A 19957-nucleotide genomic window follows, 5' to 3' on the forward strand; every position below is an offset into this window, starting at 1 on the left:
GCATCCCATCTTGCCCTATTGAGTTCCCATCTCCCATTTCTCCCATCCCCTTCACAATCAAATTTCACCTGATGTCTCCTCTCCCCACAACCCCTTCTTCTCAGCTTTAGAGCTGGAAGGGAACTTAGAAGCCATCAAGTCCAGCTTCCTTACTTCATAGCTGAAGAAGCTGAGGCCCAGAGGGTTTAAGTGATTCAGCTAGGGCCACACAGGTAGTAAGAGGCAGCAAGGAGATATACATTTGCATCCTGTAAAATCAGGTTCAGTGCTTTGCCATGCTCTGCGAGCCCTTGCAATCTAACTACCTCCATCACTATGGGAAGGGCTCCTTATGGTCCCTTGACCCCTCTATAGCATTTGATGCTGTTGCATAATCTTTCCATTGGCTTACCCTCTCCACTGTGGGCTCTAGAGCCACTACAGTCTCCTTATACTTCTCTAACTGCTCCCTCTCTACCTCATTCATTGGCATTTCCTCCTCTACCAGCTCCTAAAGCTTTGATCCTCAGCCGTTCCTCTTCTTCCTTTCTACTTTTTCCTGAGACAAACTCATTGATGGTTTCAAATATTACTTCTATATTGAAAATGTTCAAGTCTCTATCTCCAACTTTGATCTCTCTTCAGTTTCAGTTCCATATTTCCAACTACCCGTAAACATCTCCTCTTGGATGCTTCATTGGCTCCTCATACTTAATATGAGGCACCATGGATAGTTGAAAAGGATACTAACTGCAGAGTCATCTGGAGGCAGAGGACCTGGTTTCAAATCCCACCTTTATAAATTTCTACCTATTGAACTTGATTAAGTCTTTTATCCTCCTGGGGTCTCTGTTTCTTCATCTATAAAATGGGAAGGGGGGTTGGACTAGATGATTTCTAAGATCCCTTCCTGCCCTTGATAGATATTCTAGATAGACCTGATTATCTTTCCTTCAGAACCCATTCATTTCCTCTTCTGGTCACTGCTTCTTCTTCAGGACCACAGCCTGTCTACTTTTGCAAACTTTAACTTGACCTCATCTCCCATATTTAAACCTCATGGTCATGTGATGCTTTCCTTTCCTCTGATTCTCATAGTCAATGAATTACTGAGAACTGCCCATTTGCCTTCCTGCATCTGTCTCACATCCATCCTCTCTACACTGTTCCCACTGTCACCAACCACCCTGCTGTGGGCTCTTAGTACCAGTCCACTACACTTTTACAAAAATTTCCTACCAGTTCTTCCCCTTCTCTTCTCTCCTCAGCTCCTTCCTGCCCTTGTCTGCCCAACTAATCTCCTTTCTGCATGTATCTGAGTATGTCTCCCTTCTGCTTAAAAAAAAAAGTTAAAACAAAAATTCCTTCCATGATACCTGATTGCCTTCTGGGTAATGTAAAGATTAAAATGTAGGGAATATGGGGAGACTGAGGCATCTGAGGCAGGTAGAAATTAGTTTCTCTCTGCAAAAAGTATTATATTTTTTAGAGGTTTATTAAAGGTTAAAGATTAAAGAATATACAAGTAAGAAACATGTGCCTAGGCCAGAGGCCTAGACAAAATAATCTCACATCACGCAAGAGACGCGCCTGCTCCAAAACGGAAGTCCAAAAAGAGACCAGAGAGAGAGAGCCTTTGAATCAGCTTAAATACCTTCTTGATCTCGGCCCAGGTGAGATTACAAGGCATTCTGGGGAAGTGGAGCAAAGGCTCGTGGGGATTGTAGTCCTGTATTCAAGTCTATTTTTTACAGTAATGAATGGGATCCTTTGGGATTTGCACATGTGGAGTTTTCAAAGGCCTCAGGCTAATAAGCACGTGTAACAGAGATGGCTTTTTCCTGCTCTTTGGAAAGCTGCCCAAATGGAAAGCAGGTTCATTAGGGGAACCTCCACCAGGTCTCAGCGTTAGTAGTTGGGGTTTCAAACAATAGCCCATGCTGTGCTATGCCCAGTAAGGCACTGTCCCATTTGTGACGATTGCATTCAACACATACCTGGGGAGAGGTCATTATTGAAAGGCAGAGTGTCTGCACCCTTGTCACTATTTTAGAAACCTGCCTGACTGCCGTGAGTCTCTCCAGGGCAGGTACTGGGGCCATTGTCCATGTGGAAGGCAAATTTCAGAAGATTAGGACCAGAAGCTTCTTCTGAGAGGTAATATGGAGTATTGGGAAGGACGTTAGACTTAGGAAGATCTGTGCAATCATGGACATTGTCCCTCGGTTTCTTCATCAATAAAATGTCACTTTAAAAAATCCCACTGCATGTTGCCTGACAGGGATGTTGGGATAAACAGATGAAATGATTTATGAAAAGAGCTCCAAGAGGCACTAAAGTTCAGGGAGGAAAGGGCTGGATTTGGCATCAGAGGCCCCAAGTTCGAATCCCAGCTTTGTCACTCCCTAGGTAGCTTTGGGCAATTCCCTTATTATTCTAGGCATCAGTGGTTTATCAATAAAATAAAAGGTTCTGAGGAGATGACTCCTGAGAGTCCTTTCAGCTTGAAGGCTCAGATGCTTCTAAGCCACTTCTGAATGTCACTTATGATGACTTCCACTACTACTATTTTGTCATAGGGTCATTTAGAATTGTAATCCTCTTTTTTCTCTCCAGAATTGAACTGAAGAGATCACCCCCCTTAAATCACAGCCATAGAGAAACCTTTGAGGGGAAGTAGGACCTAGCCTTTGTCTTTATACTTGTATAGATTTAGAAAGGAACCTTAAGGATCACCTGGTCCAGTCCCTCATTTTACAGATAAGGACGATGAGGCCAAGAGAAGGGACTTGACTTGCCCAAAGAGTCACAATTATTAAGCAGCAGAGCCTGGATTTGAACTTGGGTCTTGGGTAGCTAGGTTCTATAGTTGTTAGAGCTCTGAGCCTAGAGTTAGGAAGATCTGAACTCAAATTCAGCCTTAATCACTTTCTATCTGTGTGACCCTGGATAAGTCATTGAACCCTGTTTGCTTCAATTTCCTCATCTGTCAAATAAGCTGGAGAAGGAAATGGCCAACCACTCCAGTGTCTCTGCCAAGAAAGAAGGGTGGTAAAGGCTAGGCAATGGGGGGTAAAATGACAGGGTCACACAGTTAGGAAGTGCCTGAGGCCAGATTTGAACCTAGGACCTCCCATATCTAGTCCTGACTCTCAATCCACTGAGCCATTCAGCTGTCCCCCTTAAGTAAGATTTGAATCCAGGACTTCCCTGACTCTCAAGACATTGAGTTGCCTCCCCCCCCAAAATTCAAAGGTTGTCTCAGATATTTACTAGTTATGTGACCTTGGGCAAGTCACTTAATCCTTTTTGCCTCAGTTCCTTATCTGTAAAATGAGCAAGAGAAGGACATGGCAAACCACCCTGGTATCTTTGCCAGGAAAACCCCAAATGGGATCATGAAGAGTCAGAAATGACTGAGATGACTAAACAACAGCAATGTTATTAAAGGTTGACTTGGGTCATATTGTGGACACCTTGAATGGAAAACCAGGAGTTAGGGAGTTTGAATTACAGGTAATAGGGAGACATTGCAGATATCTCAGCAGGGAAACCATATGATAGAAGCTCTTTGCAAAGACTAATCTGGCAGTGGTGAGTAGGATGGATTGAAGGTGGGAAAGACTGGCCCTCGGGGGGTGACCAGCTAATGGGCTGCTGCAATAATCCAGGCATAAGGTGATGCGAGCCTGGCAGCAGAAAGCATCAGTGGGAAGCTTCAAGCAAAGCCAGCTAATATGTGTTGGAGATTTTCCTATCCCTCTAGAGAAAATTATAAGGATTAAGCATTCAGCTCTGCGATTAACCTCCCATGAATCTGATCTGCATATTACTTACAGAAAATGGGTTTAATATACTCTTAATGGCACCCACCATGAATAATATTTTTCATAATTATTTGGAATGCGCACTGTCCCTTCTCTCCATTTATCTAAATGTTCCCACATACACTGGAAGTGTGGAGTGGTGGATTCACCCTAGAACAAGCCCCTTGATTACTCTGCCAAGCCATGACCATCCCTTCACACTTCCTCATTAAGATGGCTAACATATGCAAAAGATTCTTGGCTGGCAAATCATTCATTAATATTTAGTCCTTCTGAACATCGCAGTCAGATGATGCCTGGCAGCTCAGCTCACAGAGAAGGCACCTGGAGGGCATCGTCCATTCTTTGGCATGACTCCCCAAAGACTCACCGTTTCCCCGTTGACTATGGGTCATCCCCCTCCCCCTAGCAAGGGACAAGCTTCAGAAGGGTCTGTTGACCCAGCCATGTTACTCATGAAACTGGCAAACAATATCCCAGATAACCAGCTGTTCTCACTGGGAGAGGCCCCAGAAAGGAGGTCAGAAAGAGAGAAAGCCCATTGGACCCACTCTTGTCACGCATTTAAATGCCAAGTGTAAGGAAGAAGAAAGAGAGAGAGATGCAGAATGGGGAGCTGTCAGCCCATGAGTGGGGCTCGGCCTTTCAGACACGGTATGCTTAAACTCGGATGCTAATGCTTTCAGGCCCACGTGAGAGGTTCTAGGTGACGGAGCTGACTTGTACGTGAGATCTTTCATCCCTTCTTGTTTTGTTCACTGGCAATAAGAAGCTTTCATTGTTTTCTTTTTTTTCCTGCTCTCTCTCTCTTTTCAGAAATCCCTTTTCATACCTGACAAGTTAATGGAGATTCTTTTGCTTCCTTTCCTTATTCACATCCAGGTCCACATATACTCTCCTGCCAGACTGGAGAGTATCATTGTTCCACTGTATCACAGGAGGAGAGATTCTGGACTGGAAGGGACCCCATAGGCCATATGATTCAACCCCTTTGTTTTATTTGTTTTTAATCCTTACTTTCTGTCTTAGAATCAATACTGGGTATTGGTTCTAAGGCAGAAGAGTGGTAAGGGCTAGGCAGTGGGGGTTAAGTGACTTGCCCAGGGTCACACAGCTAGGAAGTGTCTGAGGCCAGATTTGAACCCAGGATCCCCCATCTCTGGGCTTGACTCTTAATTCACTGAGCCACCCAGCTGCCCCCAACTTTTTATTATAAAACAGGACCAGCCCATCAATTAGAATTCAGAGTGCAAGTGCTAGTAACCAACTCAGTGGTGTATCAAGGAAAAGAAAACCACAGGGTTTTTTTTTAGTTTTTTTTTTATTTTATAGTTAAGGAAATTGAAGTACAAGGAAGTAAGTGATTAATCCAAGATCCAACAACTGTGAAATTTGAACCCAAGTCATATGACTCCAGAGCCATTGTTCTTCCCACTAAACAACTTTGCCTCGCCCAGGAACCTTATCCCTTTTCCAAAAGGTACCAGACTAAAAATACAGATGAATCTCAAGGCAGTCAATCTAAAAAGCTCAAGCCATTATAATATATATGTACATATATGTTATATATAATATGTACAAAAAAGCCTCAATTAAAACCAACAAACAATGATTCAACATCAATCTTATGCAAGTTCCTAGGCTGGGGATTTTACCTGCCTTCAAAGAGCTTACATTCAGCTGGGAGGAAACAACACGTGCTCAGCTCAAGAAACACAACTTGGGGTCGCTGATGGAGAGCTCGAAGGCATTTTCAAAGCCATCTAGAGTCCAATCCCTCCATTTTACAGATAAATAAACTGAGCTCCAGAGGGACGCAAGAGATTTTCCCAGGTTCTATAGGTTGTATCAGAGTTAGAATTCCCCGTGTGCCCTGACACCAGTCTAGATTACCCAATAATTTCACGAGGGGAAAAATACTCACATGGAGGGGAGCTCAGGAAAGACTAGATTAAGACCACGGGCTAAGAGATCTTCCACACATGGGCTGCAGCTCCAGTCCTAAAGCCTTGACTGAGTTCTGTGCTTCCCAGAATAGAGCTAAAGTTGGCCTCAGGGAAGCAATGAGACAGAATCTGATACCTTGGGCTCTGAGCCCCAGGGCCAGGCAAGAACAAATCACTGGCTGCATTCTCATTTTATAAAACCGATTGGAACCTCATCCAGCTTCCTAACTTCTTTGAGGGGGTGTGAAAGGTGGGAGGAATCAGGAGAGGAGAGAAGGGAGGGAAGGAGGGATGAAGGGGGGAGAGGAGAGGAGAGCAGAGGAGAGAGAAGAGGAGAGGAAAGGAGAAGAGGGGAGGGGAGAGGGGAGCAGAGGGAGAAAGGGAGGGAAGGAAGGAGGGAGACAGAAGCTAACAGGTAAATGAGGTTCCCTTCCACACCTAGATGAGATTTAGCTTCATTTTCACACAGCCTTCATCATGGAGATGGGCAGTTCTCTTCTTTTTAGCACCTGATGGAACCTTGGGAAGTTTTTTTTCTTAATTTGCCATAAGATGGTGCTGACTGCCTGGCCTCTTTCATCCCAGGCATTAAACCTAAAAGCCATTTCATTACTCATCACCACAAGGCAGTTTGAAAACCCAGGAATGAAACTTTATTCTAATAACTGAATTTCCCCAGCCTTTCTTTCCCTCGATACACCACTGAGTTGGTTACTAGCACTTGCACACTGAATTCTAATTGATGGGCTGGTCCTGTTTTATAAGAAAAAGTATTCTATGTAGTTGAAGAGAGGAAGGGAGGGAGGGAGGGGGAAGGGAAGGGGAAGAAAGGAAGGGGAGGAAGGAGGGAAGAAAAAAGAACAAGGACTCCACCTATTTTTAAAATAAACACCTACTGGGAGAGGCTCTGTATCAGGTCACATGGGCTTGAAGAGCAGGTTAAGCTTGCATGACTTCACTGCTTCCACACTCACTGGTCCCTAGATAAATGGGCTCTGAGTCCAGCCAGGATTCAGCACTGATGCATGAAAACAGAACTGGCTTTGGAGCTGTAGGACCTGGGTTCGACTTCTTCTGCCACCTGTATGGAGTAAAGCAAGTTATTTAATCTCCTAGCCTCACCTTCCTCATTTGTAAAATGAATTTGCTTGACCCTGAATCTTCAAAAGTCCTTCCATCTCAACATTGTTCAGTCTCTACTCAGTGATTCTATTAAATCCAATGAATATTATTAATCCCTACTATGTGCCAAGTACTGAACAAGGTCCTAAGGAATAAATAAATTAAATTAAAAAACAAATGATGCTTAACTTCAAGAAATTCATATTCCCTGCTGGTTCTCCTCCATGTGGACATTCCCTCCACAGAGGCAGACCACAACCATTCTAGAACTGGAGATATAGTCTTTGAGATTTGCTGTGGCCATCAAAACTCCTCCCCCACAGCCAAGTGGGTGAAGAGTCTCTCTGACCTTAGCTAGACTAGCTCTTAGACAATAGATCTGGGCTCTCACTTGTCCCCCAGATTGATAGGACCTGCCAGGACTCTGCTAGGTTTGGGACCCCAGGATTACTTCCACACCACAAGGGATCCACCGAAGAAGACTTCCTCAAGGGTCTCTAATAGGCCTGCTATAATGATTTCATTGACATATTTGGAGTAATTTAGCAAAATCCTCTTAGAAAGTGTCTCCAAGACTTCCGGTCAAGATGGCAGCTTAGAGAAAGCTAAAGGTCGGAGCTCCAGGAACCCTTCCTTACCGATCTCAAACTGAATGCTCTTAGGGCACCGAAATTCAAAACAAACAACAGAATAGACCCCGGGAACACTCCTCCTGGACCTGAATCAAAAGGTATGGTCCCCCAAAAGTCAGAACCCGAGATCACTTGGATCTAAGGGGTAGGCAAAAGGAAGGTCCTAGGACCCATCCCCCCCAACCCAGAGCGCTGAATCCGAGGCAGCAGCAGGAACCTCAGTGCAGGCAAAAGGGCCTCGGGAGCCGGCTGTTCTGAGGGCCGCCCCCTGAAAACAACCTGACCCAGTCGAGGGGGCACCCAGACAGCAGGGAAACAGAGAGACGTGGGGGGGGGAGCTTGTAACCCCCTGGCTGGATCCCTCCATCTGAGTCTCAGGTCCGTGCCTCAGGGCACACTCAATTCAACCCAGGGAAAGCTAATCTTCTTATCAAGAGCCCAGAGAGATGCAAATCAAAACAACTCTGAGTTATTACCTCACACCTAGCAGATTGGCCAACATGACAGCTATGGAAAGTAATGAATGCTGGAGGGGATGTGGCAAAGTAGGGATATTAATTCATTGCTGGTATAGTTGTGAACTGAGCCAACCATTCTGGAGGGCAATTTGGAACTATGCCCAAAGGGTGATAAAAGACTGTCTGCCCTTTGATCCAGCCATAGCACTGCTGGGCTTGTACCCCAAAGAGATAATAAGGAAAAAGACTTGTACAAGAATATTCATAGCTGTGCTCTTTGTGGTGGCCAAAAATTGGAAAATGAAGGGATGCCCTTCAATTGGGGAATGGCTGAACAAATTGTGGTATATGTTGGTGATGGAATACTATTGTGCTAAAAGGAATAATAAAGTGGAGGAATTCCATGGAGACTGGAACAACCTCCAGGAAGTGATGCAGAGCGAGAGGAGCAGAACCAGAAAAACATCGTACACAGAGACTGATACATTGTGGTACAATCGAAGGTGATGGACGTCTCCATTAGGGTCAATGCAATGTTCCTGAACAATCTGCAGGGATGTAAAAAACACTATCCACAAGCAGAGGACAAACTGTGGGAGTAAAAACACTGATGAAAAGCAACTGCTTGACTACAGGGGCTGAGAGGAAATGACTGAGGAGAGACTCTAAATGAACACTCTAATGCAAATACCAACAACATGGAAATGGGTTTGAATCAAGAACACATGTGAAACCCAGTGGAATTGTGAGCCAACTATGGGAAAAGTGGTGGGAGGGGGGCTGGGAGAGGAAAAGATAATGATCATTATTTCCAATGAATAATGTTTGTAAATAACCAAATAAAATAATGTTTAAAAAGTCAAAAAAAAGTGTCTCCAAAGACACCAATAATGATACAAAAGTGAATCTTCCTCATGTGTTTCCCAAGATGGTTTATATTCCACTGAAAGGAAACTATTAAAAAAAAAAGCACCACAAAGTAAAGGCTACAAACACGCCAGTCAAAACATTTCATTGAAATGCCTGGACCGCCACTGACAAGGCCTCTGGAAATGGAAGCCCTGTGGAAAGCTAATAGTTATTGAGTCAATAAAAGCTACTATGTGGCCTTCATTGCAAGGGGATAATTTTCTTCTCTTCCTTTTTGTTTTTTATTTTTCCTAGACTCATGTTTCCTCAAAAGGCAAAAATGATCATTTCAGCAGTGAAATCATCCCATGAGTGCCAGAGTTGCTCAATTTACCCTCAGCCAGTCTTCTTCAAGTGTACAGAAATGCCATTCTGTTTCCATCAGAGGGACTCTCTCCTGAACCTTGATTCTTTCTCAGCTCCCAGGGAACAGAGGTAACAAGCCAAGTCCCTTGACTGTGACCAAAGACTAGGGCTGCCTTCATGTCTGGAATGGTGGCCCTCAGCCTAGAGAGAACTAGTCAAGCAGACAGAAGTGTGGCCATTTCACCTTCATGGTGTGCCTCATATTAACGTCATCAGCCCATCTTATGGAATGAGGAATCAGAAGAAAAAAAATGAGTTGACTCATGTCTCTTTTCCTATCCACCTCTCTCCATTTTAACAGGCTTTGATTCATTTGGCTTACTCTTCTGGGTCCTCCTGGGCACAGGGAGGAGAGATGGGCAGGAGTTTCCAAGAGAGAGATTCTGGATGTGAAGAAAAACTCTTGATTGTTATTAGAGGCAGCAGAAAATGGAAACAGCTGCCCAAGAAGGTAGGAAATTTCTTTCTTCCTTGAGGTCTTCAAGTGAAAACTAAAAGACACAAGACTGAGAGCAAGAGTGGATCTTACAAAGCATTTAGTCCAACAGGCTCATTGAGAGGAGCCCCAAAGGTTGGAAGGCTTAAGATCAGAAATGGAAGAAACCTTGGAAACTTCTCCCTTATCATCTATGACTCCTGAGTTGCTTGGCTTCCTTGAAGTCCCAACTTTGCCCAACCCCCTTTCTCAATTCTAGTGTCTTTGCTTCATTGATGATTTCTTATTTATCCTGGCTAGAGCTTCTTTATACATAGTGGTTTACATAGTGTTCCCCCATTAGACTGTGAGCTCTGTGAGGGAAAGGGGCTTGTTTTTGCATTTCTTGGTACCCCTAGCACTTATCATAGTGCCTGGCATATAGGATACACAATAAAAATGCATTGAGTCATTGAAATCATCTGGTTCAACTCATTTATTTTAGAGTTCATAATAGCTAGGTTGGATTTTTATGATATTTTTAATGTTTTTAAAAAGCTTCACAAATATTATCTCATTTGATCATCACAACTCTGTGAAGCAAGGGCTATTATCCCATTTTACAGATGAAACAGGTAAATAGAGGTTAAATGACTTACCCAAGATCACACAGCTAGTAAGGATCTAGAGTTGGATTTAAATTTGAGTCTTTGTGATTCTCTCCTCTATACCATCTAGGAAAATGCTTGAGGAAGCTGAAGTTTAGGGTGGTACTTTCCCAGCTGGTAAGTAGTAGTACTGGGGTCCTCCACTGGCCAGCTCCATTGACCCTAAATCAAGTGTTCTTTCTAATATGTCACAATGTTTTTCCAGCCACCTGGAGATATATTTTAGAGGGAATTCCTATTTGGGTTTGATTGGGTATACATCATTTGTGACTACCTAAGATTCCACTATCAAATTCACAGCTAGTAACAGGATCTTACAGATAACCTAATACAATTGCCTCATTTTATAGATAAAAATGCTGAAGCCCAGATTGGTTAGTGACTTGCCTAAAGTCACACACATGACAGAGCTGGGTTTCCAACCCAGGTACTCTGATTCCAAATCTCAAACACTTTGCCTCTCATCATGCTGTTTTCTTTCTCTACATAGGAGGAGTCTCCTACAAGTCTGAGATTCTATGAAATTCTCCCTAGTACTACTGAAACCATGTTGGACAAGTAAGCTAGGTCTCAATTTCCTCATCTTAAAATGAGCAGATTGAGCAGAAATATTAAATACATTCTTTTCAGACCATAATGTAATAAAAATAACACTCAACAAAAGGCAGCAGAAAAAAGACTAAAAATTAATTGGAAAGCAAACAATGTTATCCTAAAGAGCAAATGGATCAAAGAACAAATCACAAAAACAATCAATTTCATTAAAGAAAGTGAAAATGAAGAGACAACATATCAAAATTTATGGGATGCAGACAAAGCAGTTATTAGAGGGGAAATTCCCATCTTTTATCAGTATCAGTATCAGTATCAGTATCAGTAAATTAGAGAAAGAATAGATCAATGAATTGGGCATGCAACCAAAAAAAATAGAAAAGGAATGAATTTTAGCTCATGGGTTGACAGAGCTAATATAATAAAAAAGGACACTTCTACAATTCATTTACTTATTCAATGCCACACCAATCAAAATACCAAAAATTATTTTATATAACTAGAATAAATAATAACAACATTCATCTTGAAGAACAAAAGATCAAAAATATTGGGAATTAATCAAAAAAATGTGAAGGAAGAAGGCCTAGCAGAATAGCAAGGAAATTAATGGAAAAAAATAGAGTAGTAGACGCCTGGTCATAACAGATATCAAATTCTACTATAAACCAGTAATCATCAAAGCAATCTGGTACTATCTAAAAAATACAGTGGTAAGTCAATGGAATAGATTAGGCAATCAACACATAGCTGTCAATGTCCATAGTACCTTAATGTTAGATAAACCCAAAGATCCAGGCTTTTTGGAAAGGAAGTCACTATTTGACAAAAACTACTGGGGAAACTAGAAAGAATTATAGCAGAGATTAGATATGGACCAACATTTCACACCATATACCAAGATAAAATCAAAATGGATACTTGATCTAGAAATAAAGAAATGAGACCATAAACAAATTAGGGTAACATGGAAAAGTTTACTTGTCAGACCTACAGATAAGGAAAGAATTTATGACCATACAAGACATATTTAATTCTGAAAAATAAAATAGATAATTTTGATCTCTTTAAATTAAAAAGTTTTGTACCAAAAAAAAATCAATGTAACCAATATTAGAAGGGAAACAAAAATTTGAGGAAAAAAATCTCATAGCAAATATCTCTTACAAAAGACTTATCTCTCAAATATGTAGAGAACTAAATCAAATTTATAAGAATACAAAGTATTCCCCCAATCAAAAATACTCAAGGAATAGGAATAGGCAATTCCTAGATGAATAAATTAAAATTATATTTAATCATATGAAAAAAATGCTCTAAATCACTATGGATTAGAGAAATGCAAATTCAAACAACTCTGAGATACCATATCACTTCCACCAGATTAACTAACAAATCACAAAGAGAAATTATAAATGCTAGAGGGAAAATTTGGACACTAATATACTGTTGCTGGAATTGTGAACTAGTACTAATACAACCATTCTGGAGAGTAATATTCCAGAACTAGGCTCAAAGGGTCACAAAACTATGTTTAGCCTTTGATCCACTGCTGACTGAATCCTGGAGACATCAGAGATCAATTAAAAGGACCTATCCATACCAAAATATTTTTAGCAGCATTTTTTGTGATGGCAAAGAATTGGAAACTGAGGGGGTGTCCATCACTTGGGAAATGGATGAATTAGTTGTGATAAAAAGTTGTAATGGAAGACTATAAGAAATGATGAACAGGATGTATTCAGAAAGCCTGTAAAGGCTTATATGAACTGATGGAAAGAGAAGTAAGCAGAACCAGGAGAAAAATGTAAACAGAAACAGAAATATTATTCAATGATCAAATGTGAAGGACAAACCATTATCAGCAAAGCAAGTCTCCAAGATAACCACAAGGAAGTCATGATGAAAATGCCATCCACAGCCAAAGAAGGAATTTTTGGAGTCTGAGAGAGGATCAAAGCATGCCACATTCCACTATATTTCCTTTACAAGATTTCTATTGTAAGTGTGATGTGTGACTTGTGTCATGACATGAGCAATACAGAAATCTGCATCACAGGAAAGTTTAGATACAATCTATATCAGTCTATTCCGTTGCCTTAGGGATAGAGGAAGGATTAGGAAGATAGAGGGAGAAAACTTGAATTATAAAGTGTCAAAAAATTGTCAAAAAATTCTTTCCACCTGAAACTAACCAAAAAATTTTTTTAAATTTTAATTTAAAATAAAACAAGCTGATTAGATGAGATAACCTCCAAGTTTCCTCTAAGCTCTCAATTGAGTGATCTTGTAACTGTCCTGTGGCTTTTGGTTAGTTGACTGATTTAGTTTTCTAAAGAAAAACATGTTTCCCTTTTTTCTCCTACCATCCTAAAATGAATGGGAATAAATTAGATGTGCATCTTGTCAATAGATCTACCAAATAAGAGGGTTAAGAGAATATATTGACCTCAATGTGTTTGTGTAAGTATTTTATTAAACCCTTAAGCAATGTAGCGGAACATATAAGAAAGTCTGTCAACACAATGACTTGGTAATTTCTTCAGACCTGGATTGTTCTTCCTGATCTGGAAGGATTAATGCCTAAATTGGAGATAAAGGACTAACAAAGTGACAGGGAGATTGTGAAGAATAGAACCCTTGGTGTATAGACTAATGTGATGCATATTTAGGGGACCTAAGCAAAGCAGAATTTGCTGTACCCCCAATCTAGGCACCAGATTCATTCTTAGAACCTCTAACCTTGCTCTGAATCAATTCATTCTGATTTAGGGGGTTTTCTGGGCCACTTTCCATCTTTCTCTACCAGATGGAGTCTACTATGGGTGATGACTCTCACCATCCAAGACACTGTGCAAATGATACATTTGAATACACCTATGCAGTGGTAGTGCCAAGCCTGATTCTACAGAGGATGCCAAGTGGGAGAAATTGATAGCCCTGTGCCAAGCAGAGCTAAGAATCCACACAATTGGGAGGAAGTGGAGGAAAGGGCTTAAATTATAGGGGATGAAATTCAGGAAGGACAAATGCAAAATAGGGCACTAGGAGTCACAATAAAATGTCCTGCCAGGGCCAAGCAGAAAAGAAGCAGGCAGGAGAGCAGATTGCCCATTGTGGAAACGCAGCTACGTACAGATCATTCCTGTGGTGTGAGGAGGTCGGTACGGTCAATTGCTGCTTATTCAATGTAAAGAGTCATAGGGCCATGGGCGTAGAACTGGATGGAACCTTAGAAGCCACTTAGTCCAATCCCTTCATTTTACAGATGAGGAAACTGAGGCAAACAGAGGTTAAGTTATTTCCCCAGGGTCATACAATCTGAGGTTCAATTTGAACTCAGATCTTCCCAACTCCAAATCCAATGCTCTATTCATTATGTCACCCTGCCTTCTCCTGTAAGGTTACAAAATTAGGCACCATTTTCTATAAGAGCCCTTTGCTAATCCCTCCCTCCTAACATTCTGTTTATAGTAATTCTTTATTTACTTATACAAGTACATGTCTCCCTCAACAAATGGAAGCTTCTTGAAAGTAAGCACAATTTCATTCCCTATAACTTGGAATCCAATGTCTGACACACAGTAAATGACTTGTGGTTTTGTTGACTGATTCTACCTTCATGGGACAATATCACAATTAGAGCCTTGAGCCCATTATTGGGTCCACAGTCCATTAAGGATGAGGCATATCAGAAGGAATGCAGCTTGTATTCTGAAAACTTGCCATCAGAAATTCAAGATGCTGGAGGAGTGAGGGAGGAAATGGTGCACTGTAAGAGCTTCAAGGTGATGAGCAGTACAGCCTGAAGAACTGGTTAAGAAGCAGCAGGAAGTATAGCCTGGAGTGGGTGGTGTTCCTGGAAGAAAGAAGAAAGAAGAAAGAAGAAAGAAGAAAGAAGAAAGAAGAAAGAAGAAAGAAGAAAGAAGAAAGAAGAAAGAAGAAGAAGAAGAAGAAGAAGAAGAAGAAGAAGAAGAAGAAGAAGAAGAAGAAGAAGAAGAAGAAGAAGAAGAAGAAGAAGAAGAAGAAGAAGAGGAAGAGGAGAAAAAAGGAAGGAAATAGGGAACTTAGGAGACAAAACTGGTTAACTGTTGCAATATAGAAGCTAGACCCAACTCTGTATGCACAGGGCATATGGTAGATGGGGACTGGGAGAAGGATACTGATGATTTCAAAGAGTTCTGTCAACTCTAACTCTTATGATCAAATGACTCCTTAAGCAACTAGCTAACCAAGTAGATTGAGTGGTAGATTTGGAACCAGAAAGTCCTGAGTTCAAATCTAGCCTCACTTATTAGTTGTGTGTCCTTTGGCAAGTCATAGACTTGGACCATCAGTTTCCTTATCTATAAAATTGGCAGGCTGTTTGGTTAAAATCTGTTATCCTCTGTTACCCACTAGATGTGAAAGCATGGCCCCAGATCCTTCAGGCTCATAGTGACCTTCCCAAGATTAAGTCAGCCTCAGAGGGAGGACTTGCGCTCAGGTACTCTGACTCCAGGACCAATACACTTTTAAATGTGCATCTTGTTTCAATTGCTAGAAAGCAAGCTCTTTGAAGGTAGGGGATTTTTTCTATTGTCTTTATAAAAAATTCTGATTCATTCATTGAGTTTTCTAGTCTAACTAGCTGCCTCCCTTAACAATCTATGATTTCATTGATGTGAGTACTACTCTGCCAACACACATTGCATCCTTTCTATCACTTAACAAATAGGCTTAATAGTTAGACTTAATTAATTAATTGACTTAATAGATGTGGCTAAAAATGTTCTCTTCCTGTGGCCATCTTGGCAATGAGGCTCTCTGACTGCAGGAAATCCAGCCTCCAGATATGGTCATTATATCCATCATTCATCCTTCCCAGCATGGTGGACCTGCCAGAAGTTGGGCTCCAGTCAAGCTGACTCAAGTCAACGAGACTTTATGATGCACTGATGAGGTGCCAGCACCGTCCTAGGCTCTGAGAACCCAAGATGACCCCCTTCCCTACAGGACAAAGCATAAGGACTTTAGTGAAGCTGGATGCATTACATGGAAAATATTTAGCTTTAATTTTTTCCTTGCTGACTACATATGGTTGCCCCTTCTCAGATGTATGTTTTGCATTTACTCGTTAGTCCAAGGCAAATGTCATCTGCTTCAGAATTCAAAGTCTTGGAAGGGCCGGATTGCATCTTGCCTGCTTTATACAATGTCTCGTGTATCTTCCACATGCACGTGCTTAATAACGATGAAAAATACAATCGAGAAAAGGTCACTAACAGCCTGTAATTGTCATTATTTGGCCACAGAGGGAAATGCCATGAATATAAACTGCAACATGTGAGGTTTAAATTAAACCCTGCGGGGTGGCAGGAGGAGAGTGTAGATGTGGAAATGAGGACAGGATAATGAATCAGTGGAATGAGTTACCTGGGAAAGGAGGTGGGGTGAACACGCGCACACACATACACACACACACACACACACACACACACACACACACACCCTCAATGGACCGGGAAACTCTGGTAGGCACTGATGGGGATTGGCAGTGCTTGGCAAATCAAGAACCAAAGAGGCATTCCCAGGAGGCTGGAAAGACTGTGGTTATTGTGGATGCAGCCTTCTTCCTTCCTGATTTCTTCCTGGAATGAAAGCTTGAACAAGCTTGTGTATCCCTTTTAAGAAGGAAGAGATCTGAATGTGGAATCTACAATGCCAAGTTCAAGTCCTGGCTCCACCACTTTTCAGCTTCCTTCTTCATGTTTCCCCTTTAGAATATAAGCTTCTTGAGAGCAGGAACTGTCTTTCTTTACCTGGCACGTAGTAAGTAAACGTTTCATAAATGTTGTTCTCTTGACCTGATTTGTAAGTTATGGGCAAGTCCTTTAAAAACCTGAACCTTAGTTCACTCCTCTGCAAAATGGGAACAAAAATGCATGCAATACCACCACCCCAGGGTCCTTTGTGAAGGTCGAGTGTTTCAAGCTGTCCATTATCATAAAGTATTACAGAAATATGACCTATTGTAGATAGGCAATGGAGAGGCTCGTGGTGCGTAGAGTAGGTTGTGACAGATTACTAACAAAGAACTTTTCTTAGTAAATTGGGGATATGCAGTCTATATGCCAAAGAGATCAAAGAAAGAGGGAAAGAACAAGCATATTTATAGCAGTGTTTTTCAGAGTAGTAAAGAATTGGAAACTGGGGGGTGCCTATTAATTGGGGGATACTTGAACAAGTTACGGTCTATATGGTAGAAAAGTGCTGTGCTATGATAAATGATGAAGGAGATGGTTTCAAGAAACTTAGGAAGAGGGGGTAGCTGGGTGGCTTAATGAATTGAAAGTCAAACCTAGAGATGGGAGGTCCTGGATTCAAATATGGCCCCAGACATTTCTCAACTGTGTGATCCTGGGCCAGTCACTTAACCCCCACTCTCAATCCCTAATACACAGTAATGATTCTAAGACAGAAGGTAAGGGTTTAAAAAAGAAGAAGAAAAAAGAAACTTAGGAAGACTTCTATGAACTGATGCAAAGTGAAGTGAGCTAGAACCAGAAAAACAATTTATACAATAATACCAATATTGTAAATACAAATAACTCTGAAAGGCTTAGGAATTCTGATCACCATAATGACCAATCTCAACTCCACAGGACTCATGAGAAACATACTTCCTGCCTTCTCATAGAGAAGGAAGGGCTCAGAGAGCGGAATGAGAATTTTTTTGGACATGACAATGCAGGAATTTGTCTTATTTGACTATATATATATATATATATATATATATACATTATATACATATATATATATATATATATATAAAACAGGGTTTTGTTTTTCTTGTTTTCTCAGTGGGATATAGGCAGCTAAGTGGCACAGTAGATAGAGCACTGGCCTTGGAATCAGGAAGACTCATCTTCCTAAATTCAAATCTAGTCTCAAGCACTTAATACCTGTGTGACTCTGGGCAAGTCACTTAACCCTATGTGCTTCTGTTTCCTTATCTGTAAAATGAGCTAGAAAAGGAAATGACAAACCACTCCAGTAGCTATGCCAAGCAAACCCCAAATGAGATCATAAAGAGACACACACAACTAAAAAAACTGAACAACAGTTGGTTAGAGAGGAAGGTCATAAGGAGAGAACATAGATTTGAAAACAAAACAAAACTGATTTTTTAAAAATAAGTAATCGTGGAGGTAGTATGGTAAAATCATCAGAGCATTGATCTTAGATTCAGGAAGATCTGCCTTAAATACTGTGTGACTAGGCAAATAAGTCATTTAGTCTCTCTAGGTCTCCTTTTTCTTATTTGTAAAACAGAGACTATGAACTAAGTGGCCCCTAAGGTCACTTCCAGCCCTAAATCTTTGACTTTGATATCATTATAAATTATATCATCCAAGATCCACGTAACTAGAAAAGGAAGGGGCCCTCTGTAAAAATTAAATTAGTCTCTAATGATAAAAATATTATATTTTATGAGGTTTATTAAGGATTATTAGAAATCAAGGAATAAAGAAGCCATGCCCATGGCTGATTAGACAATTCAGAATCCCGGTGCTTAGCTTACCATTAACTTCCTACATCACTGCAATGGCAGAGAAGAGAGGGAGGCATTACTGCCAGTTAAATACCAATTGTGATCTCACCAACCTAGGGACTCAGGTGAGATTATAGGGAATTCTGGGAAACACCAAGGACTTCTGGGGATTGAAGTCTGGGGTTCAAAATCTCCATTTTTACACCTCCAGAGATCTAGGAACAGGCCACCATAACAGAGTTGGCCAACAGAACAGCTACATTCAGTTAAAAGCAAACTCTGGGAAACCACATTCTTGGTTCAGCCCAGCAACCCTGTCCCTCAAGCAAGGGAACAACTTGGAAGAGACCTGGGTAAGGGAAATGCTTTATAATAACCCCTTCTTTGGGAACCTACTTTGTGGAGAGGAAGTGATGAGGTGTGTAGAGGAAAGGACATGCCCTGGTCGGAGAATGTTTTCTCAGTAAATATCCCTGTCGTTAATAATTAATTAATACTAAATAATTTATTTTATTGGTTCCTTGATATTGAGGAGAAACCAAAGGACCAAATTGAATTGAGATGGTACCCACTGGCAATCGATATTGGTGGGATGCCCCAGATGGGGGCTTGTGAGTGATATTAATAGAAAGAAAATCTCTCAGCCCTTCCTAGAACTCATCTCTAGGGGACCAGAGCTGCCACTGGGAATGAGAGTTATGAAAATTATCCCAGAGCATGTGCTATATGAATGTTAGCTATCGTTATTATTATTATTATTATTCTGCATAAAGCTTGCTTTGCAAAGCTTAAAGCAAGCCCTACAAAAATGCAGGCTATTATTCCTTTCTTCCCAAGAAGGGCCAGAAAAGGAAGGGTCCTTCTCAGATGGAAAGGAAAACTCAGTTGGGCGTCAAGCCAAGTTGGGAGGGGAAATAAATCAACCCAATGCTAATGTTGTCCAGACCCCAGTGATTTGGCAAATTACAGGCTCCAGCAAAACGAAAGCTCTTTTTCTTCCCTTGGCATTACTCAGCTTGGACGCTCCATATTTCTTTGTCCCCACCACCCACCTGCCCAGGGGAATTACCAAATGACTCTACACTCCATAAGAGCAGGGCTTTAGAAAAAGCAAAGGAATCATGCTAATGACAATGACAAGAAGAAGAAGAACAGACACTTCCTGGCTCACTATTTCTTCTGGGATATTTTTTTTCTATCACTGTTAGTGCTCAAAAGACAAGAGGAAATGAGAAATAAACTGCCATCAACTTGCCCCAGGGCTGCAGGCCTCTGTCTTGGTGAGCAATGCCTGCTCATGAGTCATTCCTCTGCCACTTCCAAGGACCCTTCTTCCAGATCAGAAATATGACTGAAGTCCTACCCAGGATCATCTCCTTTGGGGTCAGTGTTTGTCTCTCTTGCTGCTACTGGAGGAAGGTTCAGTTCTAGGGGCCTCTTCTCTAGTCTGCCATTCATAGAAATGGGGAGATTCATCTTGTCTTATTGACCCCAAATGTAAATCTTGAAATTTCTCAGACTTGTGAATGTTAAAAATTTCCCCATTGGG

At 41.3% G+C, this 19957-nt stretch overlaps 1 long non-coding RNA gene across 1 annotated transcript in view; it reads right to left on the reverse strand.

Moving 5' to 3' along the window:
* Window positions 1-6357, reverse strand: part of LOC103100096 (uncharacterized) — a 47459-nt gene extending 41102 nt beyond the window's left edge. The window contains exon 1 of the long non-coding RNA XR_008912501.1: window positions 5731-6357. This is a non-coding gene — a long non-coding RNA (uncharacterized LOC103100096). The remainder of the gene's footprint in view (window positions 1-5730) is intronic.
* Between the last annotated feature and the right edge of the window lie 13600 nt (window positions 6358-19957).

The sequence above is a fragment of the Monodelphis domestica genome, chromosome 5 (genome assembly GCF_027887165.1).
Source record: "Monodelphis domestica isolate mMonDom1 chromosome 5, mMonDom1.pri, whole genome shotgun sequence".
In the NCBI taxonomy this organism is placed as follows: Eukaryota; Metazoa; Chordata; class Mammalia; order Didelphimorphia; family Didelphidae; genus Monodelphis; species Monodelphis domestica.